Source organism: Aotus nancymaae, unplaced genomic scaffold (assembly GCF_030222135.1).
Source record: "Aotus nancymaae isolate 86718 unplaced genomic scaffold, 86718_ANA_hifiasm-v0.15.2.pri h1tg000009l, whole genome shotgun sequence".
Lineage (NCBI taxonomy): Eukaryota > Metazoa > Chordata > Mammalia > Primates > Aotidae > Aotus > Aotus nancymaae.
The window spans coordinates 3,148,150-3,170,253 of NW_026988420.1; the positions used below are offsets into that span (position 1 = coordinate 3,148,150).

At 44.1% G+C, this 22,104-nt stretch overlaps 1 protein-coding gene across 3 annotated transcripts in view; it reads left to right on the top strand.

Moving 5' to 3' along the window:
* The window catches only part of SACS (sacsin molecular chaperone), a 78,948-nt gene that overhangs the window by 12,619 nt on the left and 44,225 nt on the right, over positions 1-22,104 (top strand). Inside the window, exon 1 of one of the 3 annotated variants that reach the window (XM_012441518.3) lies at positions 18,789-18,939. The exons of the other annotated variants lie outside the window; for them this stretch is intronic. The gene's annotated coding sequence lies outside the window, so the exon portion shown is untranslated. Of the gene's footprint in view, positions 1-18,788; positions 18,940-22,104 lie in introns of those variants that run through there. 3 annotated transcript variants of the gene reach the window in all.

Here is a 22,104-nt window from a genome sequence, read left to right on the forward strand (position 1 = left end):
GTTCAAGCAATTCTCCTGCCTCAGCCTCCCGAGTAACTGGGACTACAGTATAAGTTATTCTTATTTCTAGTATGTTGTGATTTAGAGAAGTAGTAAGAAGAAAAATATTGCAGAAATAAAGCATTCATTCTTTTCAGAGCCAAACACAGTTTGAAGCCTACAGAAGCTCATAGACCAAGTAAAAACTACTTGGTTCTACAGAAAGAATAATTTCTATACCCTATAGAAAGAATAACTTTTAAGCCCTTGTAGAATGAATAGAAAAAACAATCCCTTGAAAAGTTGTAGAAAATATAAAACATCTATCATTTTAGAAAATATAAATATCAGAAAAGCTGCATAAAAGTGGTTGCACATTATTGTGACTTCTGGCATATGGAGATGCAGCCAAATAACTTGGTGTTTTGATGTAAAATTAAAATGCTCCCTTTTCCATCCCCAACTCCCCGCAAAAAGAAACAAAGAGAAGAGTGGAATTGATCCTTCTCATAGTAGAAGAAAATGATGGCTAAATGCAGAGTACAAAAAGAACAGATTTCAGACACTGTAATTTGTTATTTTCTCTGTATAGAGAATGGAAGCAAATGTCCTTCAAAGAGAATAATGTGCTTGTATCCCTTGTATGCATTTCCCTTTTTTAATTAGAGAAGGCTTAGCTCAAACCTTCAGCTGAGTTACAGAGTCAGATCTTTCTAAATTCAGAGGATGAAATTTGGCAAGAAGAGCACATGTACTTTGAGGATATCATATTAAGTAAAATTAGTAACACGTGGATATAAAGATGACTTTCTAAGTGTTTGCCTTTTCCAGTGACCCTGGTCAGTGGTCAGAAACAAATCATCATTATTATCCACAGGTTACTAATTTTTTAAAAATAATTCTGAGTTTTATTTTGCAGTCATACTGATTAATAGATATTTAGTTCCCATTTATAGAACAAACTCCCAAATTGCACTAATAAGTATTGGGAAACTTAATAAAGCTTTAAACCTTTTACATCATTAGTGATCGGGAGGACAGTAACTATTCAAAGCCTTCCTGTAACTTAAAGACATAGGCCATATACCGCACGCGCGCGCGCACACACACACACACACACATATGTATTTTAGATAAATGGTAAGGGGTGCTAAGGAGTAATTAACAGATGGGTGGGCTTTTGGTAGTTGATACATACAAGTTTCCATTTTAAATCTTATTAATAAATATATAAAGAATATAAGGCATTTGGCTCCATGCCTTGTCCATAGAAAACTCATGTATTTTTTGAATACATGGATTAAAATTTGATATTTGCAAATGATACCTTCTTTTGGTTTCTGAGTCTTTGGTATTTTATCACCCTAAAATACTATGTTAAATTTATTTATTTATTTTTAATAGCTTTAGAGACACAAGTAGTTTTTGGTTACTTGGATAAACTGTATAGTGGTGAAGTCTGAAATTTTAGTGCACTCATCACCTGAGTAGGGCACGTTATACCCAATATGTGGTTTTTTAGCCCTCACCTCCCCCCACCCTCCCTGCCTCTGGGTCTCCAGTGTCCATTATAGCACTCTGTATGCTTTTGTGTACCCATAGCTTAGCTCCTACTTACAAGTGAGAACATGCTGTATTTCGTTTTCCATTCCTGAGTTACTTCACTTGGAATAATGACCTCCACTTCCATCCAAATTGCTGCAAAAGACATTATTTTATTCTTTTTTAGGCTGAGTTGTAGTCTGTGGTATATACATATACATACATATATCATATTTTTTTATCCACTCGTTGGTTGATGGGGACTTCGATTGGTTCCATAGTTTTGCAGTTGTGAGTTGTGCTGTGATAAATGTATGTCTGCCATGTCTTTTTGATATAATGACTTCTCTTCCTTTGGGTGGGATACCCAGTAGCAGGATTGCTGGATTGAATGGCAGATCTACTTTTAGTTTGTTAAGGAATCTCCATACTGTTTTCCATAGAGGTTGTACTAATTTACATTCCCATCAGCGGTGTGTAAGTGTTCCTTTACACTGCATCCATGCCAATATCTATTGTTTTTTTGAACATTTTAATAATGGCCATTCTGGCTGGGGGTACAGTGGTATCTCGTTGTAGTTTTAATATGCACGTCTCTGATGATTACACACATTACTACTTAATAGTATCTTACCATCATATTCTCTGGATCCATAGATCATTTGTAATAAGAGATTATTATTAACCCTTACTTCCTGTTTTGGAACAGGGAATTATTACTATGCATTTTTAAAGTAAATCTCGCTAGTGATACCTGACTTAATCATTTAGTGAACACTGGACAGGGGTTAGGTTAGGGCTCTTTAGCCCATTGCTTTGATTCGAAAAGTGGGTTCTCCATGGATTAAGTTACCTTAATCCTCTGTGTCCAAACAGTTGACTGTTTAAACCATGCCTAGTTGATGGCGGTTTGTTTTAATTCAAAGGTCTTTCAAATGGAGTAACCAATATTTTCCACCTTAAAATCTTTCATGTTGGTTGTCTCATATTATATTTTATAGATGTTATTTATTACAATTAAAAAGTCATGGCCAGGCATGGTGGCTCATGCCTGTAATCCCAGCACCTTGAGAGGCTGAGGTGGTCAGATCACGAAGTCAGGAGTTCAAGACCACCCTGGCCAACATGGTGAAACCCCATCTCTACTAAAAATACAAAAATTAGCTGGATGTGGTGGCGTGTGCCTGTAATCCCAGCTACTCGGGAGGCTGAGGCATGAGATTCACTTGAACCCAGGAGGCAAATGTTGGAGTGAGCCAAGATTGTGCCACTGCACTACAGCCTGGTGACAGAGCAAGACTCTGTGTCAAAAAAAAAAAAAATCACTAAGTGGATTTGAAGCTTAAGGGACAGATTAAGTTGCAGATTCCTGCTAAGGAACAGAATTCTCTTCACCATGCTATCCATTGGGTAAACTCCTGAGACCATATAAGTGCATCACCTGAATGCAAACCACCACCCCACACAGGTGAATGGCATCTTCCCAGATGAATGGTTTAAAAGCCAGCCATCTATGAGGACCAAAAAGAAATGGTCAGGGTGACCAGAGGACGAGCTAATCTCTAAAGGGTCTTCCAGCGTCGTAGTGAAGCCCTTAGAATGACAAGTCCAGGAATACCTCATTTCTTTTACAGACATTTTGTTTTCAACAAATTGAAGGTTTGTGGTAACTCTGCATCCAGCAAGTCTGTTGGCACCATTTTCCCAACAGCATGTGCTCTGTTAGCATGTCTCTGTGTCACGTTTTGGAAATTCTCATAATTTAAACATTTTCATTATTATTGTACCAGCTTAGGTGATCTTTGATTACTAATCTCTGGTGTTACTATTGTAATTGTTTTGAGGTGCCACAAACTGTGCCCAAATAATACAGTAAATTTAATCGATAAACAGTATGTCCTCTGACTGCCCTACGGACAGGCTGTTCCCTGACTCTCTCCCTCTCCGCAAGCATCCCTTTTCCCTAAGACAAAACAATATTGAAATTAGGCCAATTAATAACCTTACAATGGCCTCTAACTGTTCAGGTGAAAGGAAGAGTCGCACATCTCTCACCTGAAATAAAAAGCTAGGAATGATTAAGCTTAGTGTGCATGGCATGCAGAAACCCAAGACAGGGTGAAAGCTGGACCTCTTGTGACAAACGGGCAAGTTGTGAATGCAAAGGCAGTGTTTTTGAAGGAAATTAAAAGTGCTACTCTAGTGAACACAGAAATTATAAGAAAGCAAAATAGCCTTATTATTGATAAGGAAACAATTTGAGTGGTCTGGATAGAAGATCAAACCAGTCACAATATCCCCTTAAGCCAAAGCCTAACCCAGACCAAGGCCCTAACTCTCTTCAAATCTGTGAAGCCTGAGAAAGGTGAAGAAGCTGCAGAAGAAGAGTTTGAAGCTACCAGAGGTTGGTTCATGAGGTTTAAGGAAAAATCATCTTTGGGCTGGGTGTGGTGGCTCATGCCTGTAATCCCAGCACTTTGGGTGGTCAAGGTGGGCAGATCATGAGGTCAGGATATCGAGACCATCCTAGCTAACACGGTAAAACCCTGTCTCTAATAGAAATACAAAAAATTACCGGAGTGGTGGCACGCATCTGTAGTTCCAGCTACTTGGGAGGCTGAGGCAGGAGAATTGCTGGAACGCTTGAACCAGAAGTGCAGGTTGCAGTGAACAGAGATCACGCTACTGCACTCCAGCCTGGGTGACAGAGCAAGACTCCGTTTCAAAGAAACAAACAAACAAACAATCTTTATAACATAAAAGTGCAAGGTGAAGTAGCACGTGCTGATGGAGAAACTTCAGCAAGATCTCCAGATGATCTAGCTAACATAACGAATGCAGGTGACTACACAAAACAACAGATTGTCAATATAGATGAAAGACCCTTCTAGTGGAAGAAGACGCCGTCTAGGACTTTCATAGCTAGAGAGGAAAAATCAATGCCTAGCTTCAAAGGACAAGTTGATTTTTGTTAGGAGCTAATACAGCTGGTAACTAACTTGAAGCCAAGTTCATTTACCATTCCAAAGATCCTAGGGTGCTTAAAAATTATGCTAAATCAGGTTGGGCGGGGTGGCTCATGCCTGTAATCCCAGCACTATGGGAGGCTGAGGTGGGTGAATCATGAGGTCAGGAGTTTGAGACCAGCCTGACCAACATAGTGAAACTCCATCTCTACTAAAAATACAAAAATTAGCCAGGCATCGTGGCATATGCCTGTAATCTCAGCTACTCAGGAGGTTGAGGCAAGAGAATCACTTGAACCCTGGAGGTGGAGGTTGCAGTGAACTGAGATCGCACCACTGCACTCCAGCCTGGGTGACAGAGTGAGACTCCATCTCAAAAAAAAAATTATGCTAAATCTACTCTGCCTGTGCTCTATAAATGAAACTACAAAGCCTGGATGACAGCACATCTGTTTAGAGCATGGTTTACTGAATATTGTGAGCCCATTGTTGAGACCAACTGCTCAGAAAGATTTCTTTCAAAATATTACTGCTCATTAACATTGCACCTGGCCACCCAAGAGCTTTGATGGAGAAGTACAGGGAGATGAATTATTGTTTCCTGATGGCTAGCACAGCATCCATTCTGCAGCCCGCAGATCAAGGAATAATTTTGACCTTCAAGTCTTATTATTTAAGAAATATATTTTATGAGGCTATAGCTGCCATAGATAGTGATTCCTCTGATGGATCTAGGCAAGGTCAATTAAAAACCTTCTGGAAAGGATTCACCATTCTAGATTCTGTTAAGAGTATCCATGATTGACCAGGTGCAGTGACTCACTCCTGTAATCCCAGCACTTTGTGTGGCCGAGGTGGGTGGATCACCTGAGGTGAGGAGTTTGAAACCAGCCTGACCAACATGATGAAACCCTGCCTCTACAAAAAATGCAAAATTAGCCAAGCATGGTGGCACATGCCTGTCTTCCCAGCTACTTGGAAGGCTGAGACAGGAGAATCACTTGAACCCAGGAAGCAGAGGTTGCAGTGAGCTGAGAACACAAAATATCAACATTAACAGGAGTTTGGAAAAAGTTGATTCCAACCCTTGTGGATCAACTACAGAAGTGGTGGAAACAGCAAGGACTAGAATTAGCAGTGGAGCCTGACCATGTGACTGAGTTGCTGCAATCCCACAATAAAACCTGAATGCACGAGGAGCTGCTTTTCATAGATGAGAAAGTAAAGTGGTTTCTTTAGATGAAATTACTCCCAGCGAAGGTGCTGGAAATATTGTTGAAATGACAACAAAGATTTAGAATATTCCAGAAAGTTGGTTGATAAAGCAGCAGCAGGGTCAGAGAGAATTGACTCCAATTTGATAGAAGTTCTTTTTTTTTGAGACGGAGTCTTGCTCTGTTGCCTAGGCTGTAGTGCAGTGGCACGATCTCAGCTCACTGCAACCTCTGACTCCGTGGTTCAAGTGATTCTCCTGCTCCAGCCTCCCAAGTAGCTGGGATTACAGGCATGCACCACCATGCCCAGCCAATGTTTTTGTATTTTTAGTAGAAACGGGGTTTTACCCTATTGGCCAGGCTTGTCTCAAACACCTGACCTCGTGATCTGCCCTCCTCGGCCTCACAAAGTGCTGGGATTACAGGCGTGAGCCACTGTGACTGGCCAGATAGAAGTTTTACTGGGTAAAATGTTGTCTATCAAACAGCATCCCATGCTACAGAGAAGTATTTTCTGAGATATTCCTGTGCTCAGTAAATGATAACAATTTTGGCCAAAAAAAAAAGAAAAAGTTTTAGATCCTGCACGAATGCCAACCATTCCTTCATTCTCAGGTCTTCCACAGCCTGAATCCCAACTCTCCTTGGGTCCTGTTTTCTTCACTGTTACATCTTCCAAACTAATATAAAGTAAATGAGTGCATCTCTTCCCTATGGTTTGAAAAACTGTTATGGAGTTTGCTGTGAAATCCTAAATCAACTCACAACTTTCTCCAATAACCAATTTATTAATATCTGTCCAGTAAGAGAATTATTAAAGAAATGAACCCAAAACAGAAAAGTTAAGAAGGACTCCCTTTTCTTCCCCTAATTTAAATTTGTACAGAGATGATAAGTGCTTGTAGTGAGTGGTCACGAGAAGCCACACGTGAACATCACTGCATTCACTTATTCGGCAGTGAATGATGTGGAACACAGAGTGACATACAAGAGGCTGTGATCAAGGGGGGATTTCCACAGTTTATGAGTAAATGCAATTCATTCCTTTGTAGTCACTGGTGAGTGGAAGTTAAATGCTGAAGATGTCTTGAGGGTGGAAGTCATCTTGCATTGGCTCAGCTAGAGAAATCCTTCTGTTCTTTGAGCACTGATTGATGGGTGAAAAATGAGTAGTGTTATTTGCGTCCCCCAGCTCTGATGTCTTTTATTGCTACCTCCTGAAATCTGAAGGAGTGTTTCCAACACCCCATTCATGCACTTAACCACTTAAGTATGAGATCAGTATTCTTCCATTACAAGATTTAAGGTTGAAGTTCTAGCTTTTTACCAACCCTCGACAGAAAGACCCTGCAATGACCCTTCTTACTGATCTCCTTCCTCATTTGCCCAAACATTTGTTGGGTTCTGTGCCAGTCACTGGGGCTGGGGAGAGGGTGATGGTGTGGACAAGGGATGTAGAGACATGTTTTCTGCTCCTGAATGGTTCACTGTCTCTGAGTGGGGGACACAGCAGGTAAATACGTGGTTTATGTCATATGGAAAGAGCTGGGATGGGGGGATATACAAAGTATCCAGAGAGGTTAAGAAAGGAGACGTATGTGTCATTTGTCCTGGACTTACTGCCATTTTTCCTTAAACAGTGTCAGGGGGAGAGAGGTGGTTTTATAGCTGAAGTGACATTTGAGTGGGGCTATCAAGTGTGGACCATCAAACTTGAACATGGAGGGAGGAGACAGATGCTGCGGGAAAAAAGCAGAATGGGTTGAGAAAGTACAAAAAAAGAAGTACAGAGACATGAACACGCCTGCACGGCTCACGCCTACAAGGCTGGCTAAGCATTTGGACATTACAATAAAGGTAACTTGAACTACCAAAAATATCTTGATGCTGGGGAGGGATTTAGTCACCCTCATTTGAACGATAACTTGATGGTAACATGAAGGGTCAATTGGAGAAGAAAGGCTGTGGGGCAGTGAGAACAGCTGGGGCCCTGAGCGGTGGTTTGAGTAAGGCACAGGAGGGAGCTGCGTCAACACCAGCAGGAGGCGGCAGTGGAGCCAAACGATGTTTATCATGGCCAAACACTTTCATGTGGTGGCCGATTGGATGTGTCGGTAGAGGGTTTGCTGAGAATCACCAACCTTTATTACTTGCAATATTAATTTTGTAGTTATAATATCTTCAGATTATTTAAACCAAACTGGAAAATAGTTAGAAAACTGGAAAAGTGACAAAGGCTTAAAAGCCAAACATACATATCACAGTTTTAATTACCAATGAATTTTAAAGTATGTCTTCTATCCAGCCTGGGCAACATGGTGAGACCTCGTCTCTACCAAAATAAAATAAAATAATAAAATAAAATAAAATAAGCTCTGCATGGTAGTGCACGCCTGTACTCCCAGTTACTCAGGAGACTGAGGTGGGAAGATCACTTCAGCCCAGGAGTTCGAGGCTTCAGTGACCCACGATCACACCACTGCACTCCAGCCTGGCAGAAAAGCAAGACTCCATCTCAAAAAAAAGAGTATGTCTACTGAGCTATATTCTCTGTCCTACATGGTTTTCAAATTTATGAGTGCTTTATGTAACTCACTTAGGCATTATATTTATAAAGATTATAGAAATAGTGAACAATCATGATTTGTTTAGATTTAGGATTTGTTGAGTCCTGAATAAAATATACATTTGAATATTATTATTATTTGCTTCCCTGATTAAACAATTTTGTTCTTGATGATTCGAAAACATCCACTTTTATAATCAATGAACAAATAAATACTTTTTTGTCATTTTATAACTATCTAATCTGTCCTAAGCAACTCTATCAAGAAAACATTTGAAGTGGTTTGGGGAATGAGCAAAATGTAAGATTTTAACAGATGAAGCTTCAATTCAGTTATAATAACAGAAAGTCCATTTTGCTTTTCATGGATCCATTCCCAATTTTCCTTTAAAATCTCCCCTGACCTACAAAAAATTAGCCAGGCATGGTATCAGGTGCCTGTAATCCCAGCTACCTGGGAGGCTAAGGTAGAAGAATTGCTTGAGTCTGGGAGGCAGAGGTTGCAGTGAGCCAAGATCGCACCACTGCACTCCAGCCTGGGCAACGAAGTGAGACTCCATCTCAAGACAAAACAAAACAAAAACCCCCAAAAACCCAAAACTCCCCTGACCTATTTCTAACTGGCCTTTTCTTTGTGTCCCCTCCAGTGGTGGATGCCTGCCAACTACTATAATTGTTCTACAGAACAGCAAATGCGTGCAGCCGTTTATAATCTCATCTGTTTGAGGAAGACTGTAGCACGCTTCTCTTTTAGTAATAGGCAAAGAAAATAAATTGGATGTTATTCTTCACAAGTGCAAAAACCTGTCATTTTGTGGATAGGGTTTCTATGATTCATTTTTCCAAGTTATTGTGGCAAAGGCTCTGCACAGCAATAAAATAATGATAACCCATTGAACTGGTCATTGACAATATCACCCTAAGTCCAAATATTTAGAAATGGGATTTAAAAAATTGTTTTTATTTTTAAAAATCTTTAATGAATGCAAGCAAGTAACAGTAAAAATAAAATATGATAAATAAACTCATGTTTCTCAATTACTTCTGACCAGAGGATGTTAGTTTAATCAAATTAACTTCTAGGGATTCTATCGAGACAGCCACCTCAAAATGAAATAAAGGGCAGTGTGTTTTTAGACAAGCAACTCCATCCTCATTTGTGACTGTAATTAACTGAAGAGAAGTAGATCACACATTTTTTGCTGAATGTATGTATCTCTATTCTGTAATTCATGCTTGTATATTGATCCTATGTAGGTTAGTAGGAGTGTTTGCCTGTGTGTGTGTGTGTGTGTGTGTGTGTGTGTGTGTGCATGCACTTTGTGCTGTCCATGTCTGGCCAGACTGTAAGACTGCCAAGCACTGGAATCCACAAAACAGTGACAAGCCCCAGGAGACACCTCTGAACACTGGGCCCTGATGAGTGCTGAGCATGGTCTTTAGAATCTCAAGCAAAGGGTTGATTTCAGTCACTTTACTCTAATTATAATGCTCCTGACTCTCTCTTTCATCATGTGTAAAGTAGAAACAATAATGCCTCTTAAGATTTTAGTGAAAATTAAATAAGATAGTGTTTATAAAGCATTTAAGGTTAAATAATAAGCATTTTTTTTGAGATGGGTCTTACTCTGTCACCCAGGCTGGAGTTCAGTGGCACAGTCTTGATGTCCAGGGTTCAAGGAGTTCTCGTGACTCAGCCTCCCAAGTAGCTGGGATTACAGGTGTGTGCTACCACGCCTGGCTAATTTTTGTATTTATAGTAGAGACAGAGTTTCACCACGTTGGCCAGGCTGGTCTCGAACTCCTGACCTTAGGTGATCTGCCTGCCTTGGTCTCCCAAAGTGCTGGAATTACAGGCATGAGCCACCACACCTGGCTCTTGCAACATCTTATAGAACATATGGAAAGAGAGTGAGCTGGCTATAGCAGCATGTAGATTAAACTGAATCCATGCTAATAATTAGTGCATTTTAATAGAAGCTCAGCTCCAGATACAATAGTAGGAAACTTATGACATAAACTTGTGAAACACTCCATCATAAAACTGATTACATTGAAAAAAAGGAAACAGTATAAAAAGGGAATAGAGCAAAAAATGCCAAAATACACTCTAATGCACTTGCTCCTTTTTTCTGTGTCTTCTGACTTGCTGCTCTTCCAATTAGTTCATCTCCTCTCTGCTTTTCCTTTATTTTTCTGAGTTGCTCTTGATGTTCTGCCCCTCTCTGTTCTCTACCGGGCTCCCTGGTAGTGCATCGAGGGTGCGACCTCAGCTCTCGCGCCTGCTGCTGGGAGAGCTTGGACAGATCACGGCTCTAAACTCACTTTCTCACTTGTATAGCTGGACATGGTACCACCTTCCTTCCAGGCTTATTGTGAGGTGGCAGGAGGCACTGACCTAGCAGGTGCTCAGTTCCTCTCCTATTCATTCATGTCATAAATTGTGAAGTACCCACTCAGTGCTGGGCACTGGTGTCCTAACAAAGGAGCCCGGTTCCTGTGCTCAGGGACTGCTCACCTCATGGCACAGCAGCCAGGCAGAAATTACACGAGGGTGGGTTCCTCGCGCTCCCCTTACTCCGGGCTTCTTCTTCCTCTTCCTTTCCTTCTGCACTGGCACCTGAACACTCAAGGCCAGTGCTGGAAAATATGGGGAGCAGGCAAAGGGAGTCTTGTGCACCTCAAATCTCTTCACCTCAACCTCGCCTCCCTCTCCTATGTGCCCTAGTCTTTTCTTCACCCTGTCCCCAGTTCTGTGGAGTTCAGTAAACGTTAACTGCTCACGTTGCTTGTGGGGCCGACACTCTCCTGGGTGCCGAGAAAGTGAAGATGATGGGAATAACAGCAACACCTCTGCCTGTAAGGAGACTGAATAATAGCAGCAATAATAATAAAGCTGTCACTAGTTGAGCTCTTAGTAGGCATCAAACACTTCTTATTGGCCGGGCATGTGGTAGCTCATGCCTGTAATCCCAGCACTTTGGGAGGCCAAGGCAGGCAGATCATGGGGTCAGGAGACCAGCCTGGCCAATCTGGTGAAACCCTGTCTTTACTAAAAAACATCAAAATTAGCCGAGCATGGTGGCACGCGCCTGTAGTCCCAGCTATTAGGGAGGCTGAGGCAGGAGAATCGCTTGAATCCGGGAGGTGGAGGTTGCGGTGAGCCAAGACCGTGTCACTGCACTCCAGCCTGGGAGATGGAGGGAGACTCTATCAAAAAAAAAAAAAAATGTTGCAAGAGAGGATGCTTAATGGTCATAGATGTAAGAGGAACTCACAAACCTCATGTGGTTTTAATGGTCCTTGAAATGGTGGGTGCAGCTCAAGACGTGTCCCTACACTATCCAGAAGCCTGAGTCACGTTTTTCCTTTCTAATGCTAAGTCCTCTTGAATTACTCACTGACTTATGTAACCATGACTGTATTTCCAGCTCTCACTGGTTAATTTTGCTTTGGCAGAGCTGTCTTTGAATAACCCAGGATTTCTGGCAACCAGACAACAAACTCTCATTATAAATGACCAGTAGATTCAAAGGCATCGTGTAAAGTCTGTACAATCCTGTTTTCTCCTAATGTGTACAGCACTCTAGGGAATTCATAATGCCCTCTTTGGAAGGAGAAAAGGCAGAAATGCTGACTCAGAAACATGACCTCATTTCCCAAAGCATGTTTAATGTTGCTAAAAACAAAAGCAAAGCAATTGTGTCTACCTGAGCACAAAGAGAAGAAAAGTTTTGTCATTTTTCTGGTGTATGGTGATTGAATGTGGCCTGTCCAATAAATTCCACTTGGACCAGGGGAATATCCCACAGAAGATCTAGTCTTGGGACTTCTCCGTGCCAGGCAGGGATGTTGGAGCCGGGATCCAGGCGCCCTGTACTTGGTTCACTCCTGGCTCAGAAGGAGACAAGGCCAGGAGGAGCGGGCCAGGGAGTGGACGGGAGGCTCGCAGTGCTGGTGCCTCTTGGAGCATCTGGCCCCCTCCCCCCCCACCCCCCCCACCCCCCCGCCACAGACGCTGGGGTTGAGATTGAATCTGAAGGATGAGTGGGCACCGGGGAAGGAAGGAACACATAGGCACAGGCCATAGGAGAGCTCCGAGAGTGAATGTGAAGCTGGAGCCTGGCTGCAAACGTGGTGGGGAGGAAAGGCAAGTGGAGCACACTGGATGTTCTGATAAGATTTTACTTTATCCTGCTGATGTATGTATTTGGGAGCAAAGATGTCCGTTCTGACCACTCTGGAGTAGACTGAGAGTACCGTAGGGAGAGAGTGAAATTAACAAGCCAACCACTAGGCTCCACAGAAAAATCAAGGTTTTTCATTCCGTGTTTTCATTCAGATGGTTTTGGGCCCAGAGGTGGTCCAGGAAAAGCCTTTGCATTCACATCAGCTACATTGTTAATTTGCTTCAGGTGTAATTCACATACCATAAAATTTACCATTTTAAAGGGTACAATTCAGCCAGCTTTAAGGATGTTTGCAAAATTGTGCACATTTCACCACTGTCTAATTCCAGAACATTTCCACCATCCCCGAAAGAAACTCTACACCCCTTAGCACTGCCTTCTCATTCCCTCTCCCCACAGCCCCACTAAACCACTTTCTGTCTATGGTTTTGCCAATTCTGCACATGTCATATATATGGAATCAGACAATAAGTGGTCTTCAGTGACTGGCTTCCTTCACTTAGCAGAACGTCTGCAAGGGTCCCCCATATTGTAGCATGATTCACTACTCCATCGAATTCTACCATGAGTTTGTAGTTTTTCTTCCAAGAAAACCAAGAATAGTACAATGGCAGAGAGGCACAGATATCCAGGCTGTCAGGCCTGGAAGTCCAGGGTGCAGGCAGGAGCGAACATTCATTCCTTCACAAATTCAGAAATATTTATTGAGTACCTTTGGTGGTACGGACTGAATGTTTGTGCCCCTCCACCATTGATATGCAGAAGCCCTAACCTTTGATGGGATGGTATTGGGAGGTAGGCATGTGGGAGGCGATTGGGTTAGATGAGATCATGAGGGTGGGGCCTCTGTAACGGAATGGTACCCCTATAAGAAGACGCTCCAGAGCGCTTGCTTCTTCTCTTTCCCTACACTCACACAAAGAAGGGGTCGTGTGAGCAAAATCAACAGAAGAGGCATCAGAATAAAATATGCCTTACCTGGACCTTGATCTTGGACTTACAGCCTCCAGAACTGTGAGGAATAAAATTCTGTTGTGTAAGACACTCGGTTGATGACATTTTGTTATGGCATCCTGAGCGGACTAAGACATTACGTATGCCAGGCCCTATATTCTAGGTGCTGGGGAGAGAGTGGCGAATTACACCGTGGCTTTGCTCTTATGGAGCATACAACATAGTGGGTTGAGATAGACGCTGTATAGAGAAATAACTGAACATATCAGGTGATGCGTACTGTGGAGAGGTATCAGGTGAGTAGAGGGGGTGAGAAGTACTGGAACGGCATTGGGAATGTCGTGATTTCTTGGAAGGCCTCCAGGAAAAGATGACACCTGAGTGCAGACATGAAGGAGCTGAGGGAGTGAGAAGTGCCATCTGGAAGAAGATTGGGCAAAGCCAGGGGAATAGCAAGTGCACAGAGCTGGGCCAGGGTGCGGGCTTTGCTGTTCAAGAACCGAAGCGTGCCAAGTGTGTCTGTGGTGGAGTGAGCTGGGGGTATGGGGGACGAGGCCGCGAAGAGCAGGACTGGCCACTAAGGCCTTGTAAGCTAAGGTCTCTGCCTCTCACTCTGAGTGACATGGAAGCTCCAGGTGCAGAATTTTTCATCTTCGGCTCTCCACTTAGTGATTTTGCTCTAGTTCTGTCTAGCCACAACTCCCTGAAGGTACCACCTGCAGTCTTCTCAAGGCTGCTCAGTCTTCCTCAAGGTGCCACCTGCAGTCTTCTTTCCTGGTGATCCAATTCATTTGGATCACCAATTTATTGGATCACCAATTTATTTCACATATCATCATGTGCTGAACTCAAAATTGTCCAAACAGTATTTGTAGTTGAATATTTGTTCCCATAGAAACCTAAGGACAGGAGAAAGGAGCCACTGGTGGGCAGGGGGAGGTTGTGTGGGGAACAGAGTGCGGGGAGAGGGGAGGTGTGGGAGTGCCCCAGGGAAGCATAAAGAGAAAGCCAGTGGGAAACCAGTAAAGCCGACTTGGGAAAATCACTTGTCTGTTCTTTCAAGATGAAGTGAATCTGATGGGAAGCTGTAATGGAGAGGGTTTATCAAATACAGCGAGGTTAGTAGCACAGGGCTAAGAGTTTCTTTTAGATAAGTGTAGAGATGTGTGGCTTTCTGCCACCTGAGGCAAAAGTTATGAATGGCGCCATGTGACATTCTATTCTGCTCTGCCATCATGGGTCTGGGATGCCACCTGCCATCCCTCTCCCGATTGCTGTGTGCGTCCTACCATACCTGCACGGGGCCTTTCAGGAATGACAGGAGCCCCGTGGAAATATGGAGGCTTCTTCTCATTTATCTTGTGCAGACCTCTCTGGGCACTGACAGTTGGAAGTCCCATGGCCAGCGTCCACCAGTGATAACAGTTCATTATGACTCAGCGCACCTATCTTGTGTTAAGACCTCTTTTAGGTTGTGAGAAACAACATAGACACCAATTCCAAACCTGGCTTTGTGGCAGTTTGGGAAATGAATTGGAGAGGAGGAAACTGGAGGAGGCAGTTATGCTGATGTGGAGCAAAGACGGTGAGAGTGTGAACCGCAGCAGCTGCTTTGGGCCCCTTGTTTCTCACACAGGCTTTTCCTGGACAATATCAGCTTCCTGCATTTTACACAGGCCTCTGCTCAAAGGAGCTCTCTAACCACCTGTCTTCTTTGCTCTGTTATCTTGCCCTGCCCCCTTAAATAGTACTTCTTCCTATCTGACATCATAGGAGGAATTTATATATTATTTGTCTGTATGTTTATCGTTTGTCTTCCTTTCCCAGAATGTAAGCAGGAGATTAGGGGCTTTGGTTATTTTTTGTCTTTAATAAAATATATTATTGAGTATAGTCTGGGCAACACAGGGAGACCCTGTCCCTATAAAAAATAAAATAATTAATCAGGTATAGTGGTGCGCACCTGTTGTCCCAGTGACTCTGGACGCTGAAGTGGGAGGATCACTTGAGCCCAGGAGGTGGAGGCTGCAGAGAGCTGTAATATGCCACTGCACTTCAGCCTGGGCAATGGAACAACACCTTGTCTCAAAAAAAAAAAAAAAAAAAAAGGACAATATTGATTTAATAACTACTGTGAGTCTAGGCCTTGATGGGATGGGAAGAGCCTGCAGCTGGAGTCTGACCTGTTGCCTGTCCTGCTCTGCCACTTCCCAGCTGTGCCTTTGGGCAGGTCATTTCACCCCTCTGACCCTCAAGGTCTGGATTCCTACTTCTTTTTTGAGGGAACTCATGTACTTCGTGATGGTTTTTGTCAAAATAATCCTGTCACGTATTGAATAACATACGCTAGAAACCATCATTGTATGCTTAGAAACTGGAAAACAAAACCCACAGAATACGGGGACTCTCTCCGTAAGATTGATGATGAATGCCTTGTTAGCAACATTTTGTCACTTTGGTCTTGTTCAATTACTAGTTGTCCAAGTTCATCTGTGTTTCTCATCAATTTTTTTTTAGTGTTTCTGAGCTACCATTAAAAAATTAGTATTTTTAAATTGTAAAATACACATACAATTTACCATATCGACCATTTTAAAGTACACAGTTCAGTGATTTAAAATATATTCATAATGTGCAAACATCAATACCATCCATCTCTAGGAGTCTTCCATCTTGTAAAACTGAAATTCTGTCCTTATTAAACAACTACTTAGGGACTTCGTTTCATTCATTGTGGTATTCTTGGCATTCTGTATTTCCCCTGCCGAGTAACCCTTTCAAATGCATCCTGAAGACACTTTGAATTTTAGATGTTCAAAGTTTCTTCCCACCCGCCTCCTTCCCCAGAGGCATCCGATCTACTTCAAGTGAATACCTCTTGGTGAAGTCATCCTTTCCCTCTCAAGTCTTTACCCCCACCCCTAAGTTCCACTGTCATCACATTCTGTTTGCTTGACTCCCGAGAAACAGTGTAGAACCAGGAGTTTATTGCGAAGTCTTTTAATTGAAGGATTTAGGGGTGAAGGATTTGTCCTGGTTATGCTTTGACGCTAGGGCAAGAGCTGGTTTCCAGGCCTTGGGGACAGCTGCGTGGCCCAGAGAGAGAGGTCACTTGATAGAAGAGAGCTCATACCCTTTCCATTTGTTGATATCCTAATATGTTTGCTTGTACAGTATTGTTTGATTACAGAAGTACACTTTTTTTTGGAGGCAGAGTCTCATTCTGTTGCCAAGGCTGGAGTGCAGTGGTGGGATTTTGGTTCACTGCAACCTTCACCTCCTGGGTTCAAGCAGTTCTCCTGCCTCAGCCTCCCAAGTAGCTGGGCTTACAGGTGTGTGCCACCACACCCAGAAAAATTTTGTATTTTTAGTAGAGACAGGGTATCACCATTTTGGCCAGGCTGGTCTCAAACTCCTGACCTCAAGTGATCCACCCACCTTGGCCTCCCAAAGTGCTGGTATTACAGATGTGAGCCACTGCGCCCAGCAAAGAAGTACATATTTGCCCTTTAGGGCTTTCTGGCCTTGTCTTTATATTGAATCACCATATTCTCCTCTAATTGGCAGAGCATATTTACTTACTTTTCCCAAGTAGGAAGAGGCATGCATGACTTCCATCATTCCCTTTTTAACTGTGGTAAGAAAGATGGAACAGCTATAGGACATTCTATGTATTTACTACTGATGATGAGCTCTGAGTAATAATATTTTTTGGGGGAAAGGGAGAAGTGGCAATTTAATTATTATCTATTTTTGGTGACAACTCTAAAATTTAATTCTGTTCTACTCAAGGTATTTAAAACAAGAAGCACAAGGCCCAGTGCTATGGCTCACGTCTGTAATCCCAGGACTTTGGGAGGCCGAGGTGGGCAGATTACAAGGCCAGGAGATCGAGACCATCCTGGCCAACATGGCGAAACCCTGTCTTTACTAAAAATACAAAAATTAGCAGGATATGGTGGTGCGTCCCAGCTACTCGGGAGGCTGAGGCACAAGAATCGCTTGAATCCAGGATGCGGAGGTTGCAGTGAGCTGAGATCATGCCACTGTCATGACACTGCAGTACAGCCTGGCCACAGAGCGAGACTCTGTCTCAAAAAAGAAAGAAAGAAAAAAAAAGCACACAAGTTTACTTTTTCATGATGTAGCCTTTGAATTGCCTTAATAGATGTTGCTTCTTTTTTTTTGGCAATGTGTATCATCTATACCTATGAGAAATAAGCCAAAGGAACAGCCTGAGGTTTCCCAAAACCTCTAAGCTTCACAAGCTTTCAAATTACAAGGCAACTTTCCTTTTCGTGGGGCAATTTAATCAACTCTAAGACTGATGTTCCTGCTTTCAAGGAGCTTGCAGTTGTGATGGGAAGACATTCAGGCTACCAACAATATAGTATTGTCAAAATAAATTACAAATATTTGTAACATGTCATAGGATACATTTGTGTGCATTCTGATCTTTGTCGCTGGCTCGCCTTCCTCCAGCAAACTGAGGCACTGATCCTACTTCTGTGCCTCAAAAACTGAACACAGAACGAAATCATGGAAGATACCTGTGTTCTGTAACCAGCACGTTCCCTTCTTGGAGGCCACGATAGATCTTATTGGAGATGCTTCCATGGAATGAGAGTAATAAGAGTTGAAGGAGACATAGGCCCTAGAAATGTCTAGTTCTGCATTTCAATGCACTGTTGAACTCTAAAAGGGACAATGCACCTGTCCTCTAGATGTACGCTCTGGAGATACCCTTGTTGCGTTTGCCTTCTGGCAGAGGCGCCTCTGCAGGCGGGGCGGGGCCTGGAGGGCGGGGCCTGGTGGGGGAGTGGGACGGGGCGGCTCCTTCGCTAACTGTCTGGATTGGGCGAGGAGGCCACCCCCTGGCGGGCGGAGCCTGGTGGGCGAATGGGGTGGGGTGGCTCCTTCGCTAACTGTCCGGATTGGGCAAGACGGAGCCTGACTGGGCGGGGCCTGGATGGGCGCTCCCTTGGGGGCGGGAGAGGCGGGGCGGGAGGGTCCTCGGCTGTCGGTGCTGGCGGGTGGGCGCGTGCCCGCGGGCGGCGCCTGCAGGGCCCCGAGTGGGCCGTGAGCGCGCCGCCCCCGCCCCCGCCTGCTTCTCCGCCGCCGCGGCTTCCTCTCGCGTTTCCCCTGAGCGCGGGCTGCTGCGTCCGGGGCTGCGCCATGCGGATCCCGTCTTCTCGGCCCGCGTGGGGCCTATGGGCGCGGCGGGGCCGGCCGTAAGCAGGCGACTGCGTCCGGGGCGGGCGCGAGCCGCGGCTGAGGCGCCGCGATGGGGGAGAGGTAATGCGGGCCACGGCCTGGCGGGCGCCGGGCGGGCGGGTGGTCGCCGCGGCCCGGCTGAGCGTCCCTTTGCTTTCCACAGGTGGGTCCGGGTGACCGTGCTCCCCGGCTGCGTGGGCTGCAGGACCGTGGCGGCGCAGGCGTCCTGGACCGCGCGCCACGTGAAGGAGCGCATCTTCGCCGAGACCGGCTTCCCGGTGCCGGAGCAGCGGCTGTGGCACGGCGGCCGCGAGGTAGGCGGCGGCTGGGGGCGCTGGGCTGGGCTCCGCCGCGCGAAAAAACGGCGGGCACGCGGGGCGCGGGACGTGCGGCGCGAGTGACTCGGGCATCGTGGCCGCCTGTGCCTGTCCCGAGTTGTGGCTTTTTATCCCTTGCCGTTTCCACTTGCATCCCCCACCCCGAACCCTCCCATTTCGTCTGAATGTTCACTTTCTGAAACTCAAGACAGTTTTTTGGTGGGCATTGTAGTCAGAAGTTTTTTTTAGGCATCATCATTGAAGTGACTTAATCATTACTCATTTTTTTCTATTTATGTAATACGTTTAAGTGGAATGCTGTCAGTATCTTCACCTTTGATATCTTGGAAGTTTTTTCTCCATTTTTGGATTCAGAAATTTAGCACTGAAAGAATCTTTAGAGATAACTTAATATAGAACCTATTATCTTGGGGAGTAAACATATTAACACTTCTAAAGTGCAAATGACTTGAAGGTCAGAATTTTGGAAAACGAGAATATTTCATATTGTCATGTATTCTTTAAGATTGGTAAAAATTGTGTAGCTTTCTTGAAGGGGGAGTTTAATTGAAGACATTTTACTGACAGTTAACTTTTAAAACAATTCTTTTATTCTAATAAACAACTACATACGATAACATCATTTCCAGCATTTAAAAGAGTCACAAAGAGCTGAACAAATAATTGAAGGAGTACTTGAATGTATAGGATGACATTTCAAATGTTGGGCTTCCTTACGACCCGATACAAATATTATCGATGAAGGAGTTGGTATCTGTGATTTTTCCTCCTTCAGTGTAATCCTGACCTTCTGCGTACTTGAGTCAGTTTTCTGGTCCTTTGCCCTCCTTGACACACATTTATTATTTGTTTTCATGCTCCTCAGGCGATCGATCAGTCCTCCTGATCAGTTCCCCAAGGTGTTCATTGGCATGCAGACTGACTTGGTTGAAGGCTTTATTATTTATTTTTACTCTTTTAAAGAGTTCAGCTTTTTACTGAACATGCTGTAAAAGAGGTTGGGTCAAAAAGTCCAAAGCCATGTCATCACCAGAGTCCTCAGATTCTTTGTGTCCACTTCCTTCTGCTCAGCTGGAGCAGCAGCAGCAGTGGAGGGACAGGACCGCCTGTGGATGAAGCACTGGCTGCCAGAGCAGGTCCTCCAGCCCTTACATTGCAGAGTAGGCTCCTGATATTGACATTGGCTGGCCAGAGCCTCTGCAAACAGGCCACGCCAAAAAGGTTCAGCATATCCCCCAACCGCTTTAATGAGGGCATTGATCTTAACCTCCATGATGGACACGTCGTCCTAGTGTAAAAATGAGGGCCCAGTGGAGTCTGCAAGTGCAGGCACTAAGACAGAAGCATTCGAGTGCTGGGCTAGTGCAGCTGGGCCGGGTGCTAGTCACTGGATGAAGTGAGGGCCTCACCCCAGCATGGCCTTAGCTTCTTTGGAAGGAATGGACCCCTTGGTGGCAGTTGAGGAGAGGCTGACTGAGGACTTCAGACAGACTTGAGAAGGAGCAAAGTTTGTCATTCTTACTCCTTTCTCCATGCCCGCCCACATCTCTTAACATTATCCTGGGTCTGTACCCACTTCTTTGGTTCCTCCTCTGGTTGTACTTGGTTATCTTGTCCCCTAGATGTGGTCAACTGAGCCTTTCCCCTAGAAAGGCTCAGCTGTGGCTAGCCTTGCCATTAGAAGTGTTTTTGCAGGTGTCTGTGCAAAGCATGGTTATGGGATGGTGAAAGCGGCAGGGTGTGTAGAGTGTTTGGGATTGGAGGCTGTGGGTAGACAGGGGTCTAAGTAGGATCCTTTTGTCTTGGTATGAGATCATGAGGTTCTGGACTGTGGTTGTGAAGGTGAAACCAAAGGAAAGGATAAACAAGAGACTTCGTAAAAGGCAAAATTGCCACAGTTTGGTCAGTTTGGTACCATATGGATGTGGAAGTGGAGGATGGGTGTAGAATAAGGTGGAAGGTCTTGCCAACAATGTTGGCAAGTTTTGAGTCAGACCAGGAAAATAAGGGTTTAATCATTAGAGATAAGCACCTACAGAGGGGGAAGTGTGGTGACTAGTTTGCTTTTATATATAGTTCAGCTGTTGGTGAGACGCAAAGAAGCATCTAGGAAACTGCAGGAAATGGAGAAGTGGGTGCCTTAGGTCCTACTTCCTGTCCTGCCTGTGTATATATAACAGATGCCAAATTAATTCATGTGTTGGGGACTGATTTTTTATTTCTAATCTGAATGAGATGAAGCTAATTCTAAACGATCCTAAAGTCTCTGCTAGATAGTGATTTCAGTAGGCAGCTGCAAATCTGGAACTGAAACTCAAGGGAGAGATGTCAGGCTGGAGATAGTAACTGATGCTGGGCAGGCACATTGCTCCTTCTGTAGTTTGGTAAAATTTGTTGAGATTATGCTTATCATTTATTGAGCCGCAGCGTTAGACATACTGTTCTATGCATGAGGGATTTGTCTTGGAGTAGGTGTGCTGTGCCACTACTGTACAGTATAACATTAATTTTTTAAACTTTTTTTTCCCTCTTAGGGATTGGACTTTAATGTTTGTAGTTTATTTTAGTCTAATTTGATTCTTGGTGCTTTTAGGGGTGAAGACTCTACATGAGTTCTTAGTTATAGAGAATCTTTGTGCACTGGCTTTCTCAGATGCTGGTTGTAGTAGTTTTGTACTTCGGATATGGGTAAATTCACTGTCTCCTATGGGGTTGGAATGGCAGGGATCTCTTAAAGCTTATCTTATTTTCTCTTGGCATACACTTAATTTATTTAATTTTCTTCAGCATTTTATTTACTTGGTTGATGATTCAGGCTTCAGGCCTATAAGGGAGGTATCCCTGGGTAGGCACTGGTTGTGGCTAAGGCAGGTGGATAGATGCAATATTCAATGGGGGCAGAGGTCCCAGGCTCGAAGAAGGTGGCTGGGGGAGCCCTCATCTAGATGTGCTGAGGTTTTATCAGAGTGAAGACTAGGAGCTACCTCAGCTCCCCTGCCAGGCCAGCAGGAAAGCTGTCTTTTACCTCACAGCCTCACTCCTGTCCCAGTGTTCCAGTTATTCAGATCAGATAGGCACCTCTTTTCATCTGTAGGAATGTTGATGTTGCAAGTAGAGAGGAATTGTGACTCTGCCTCTCCT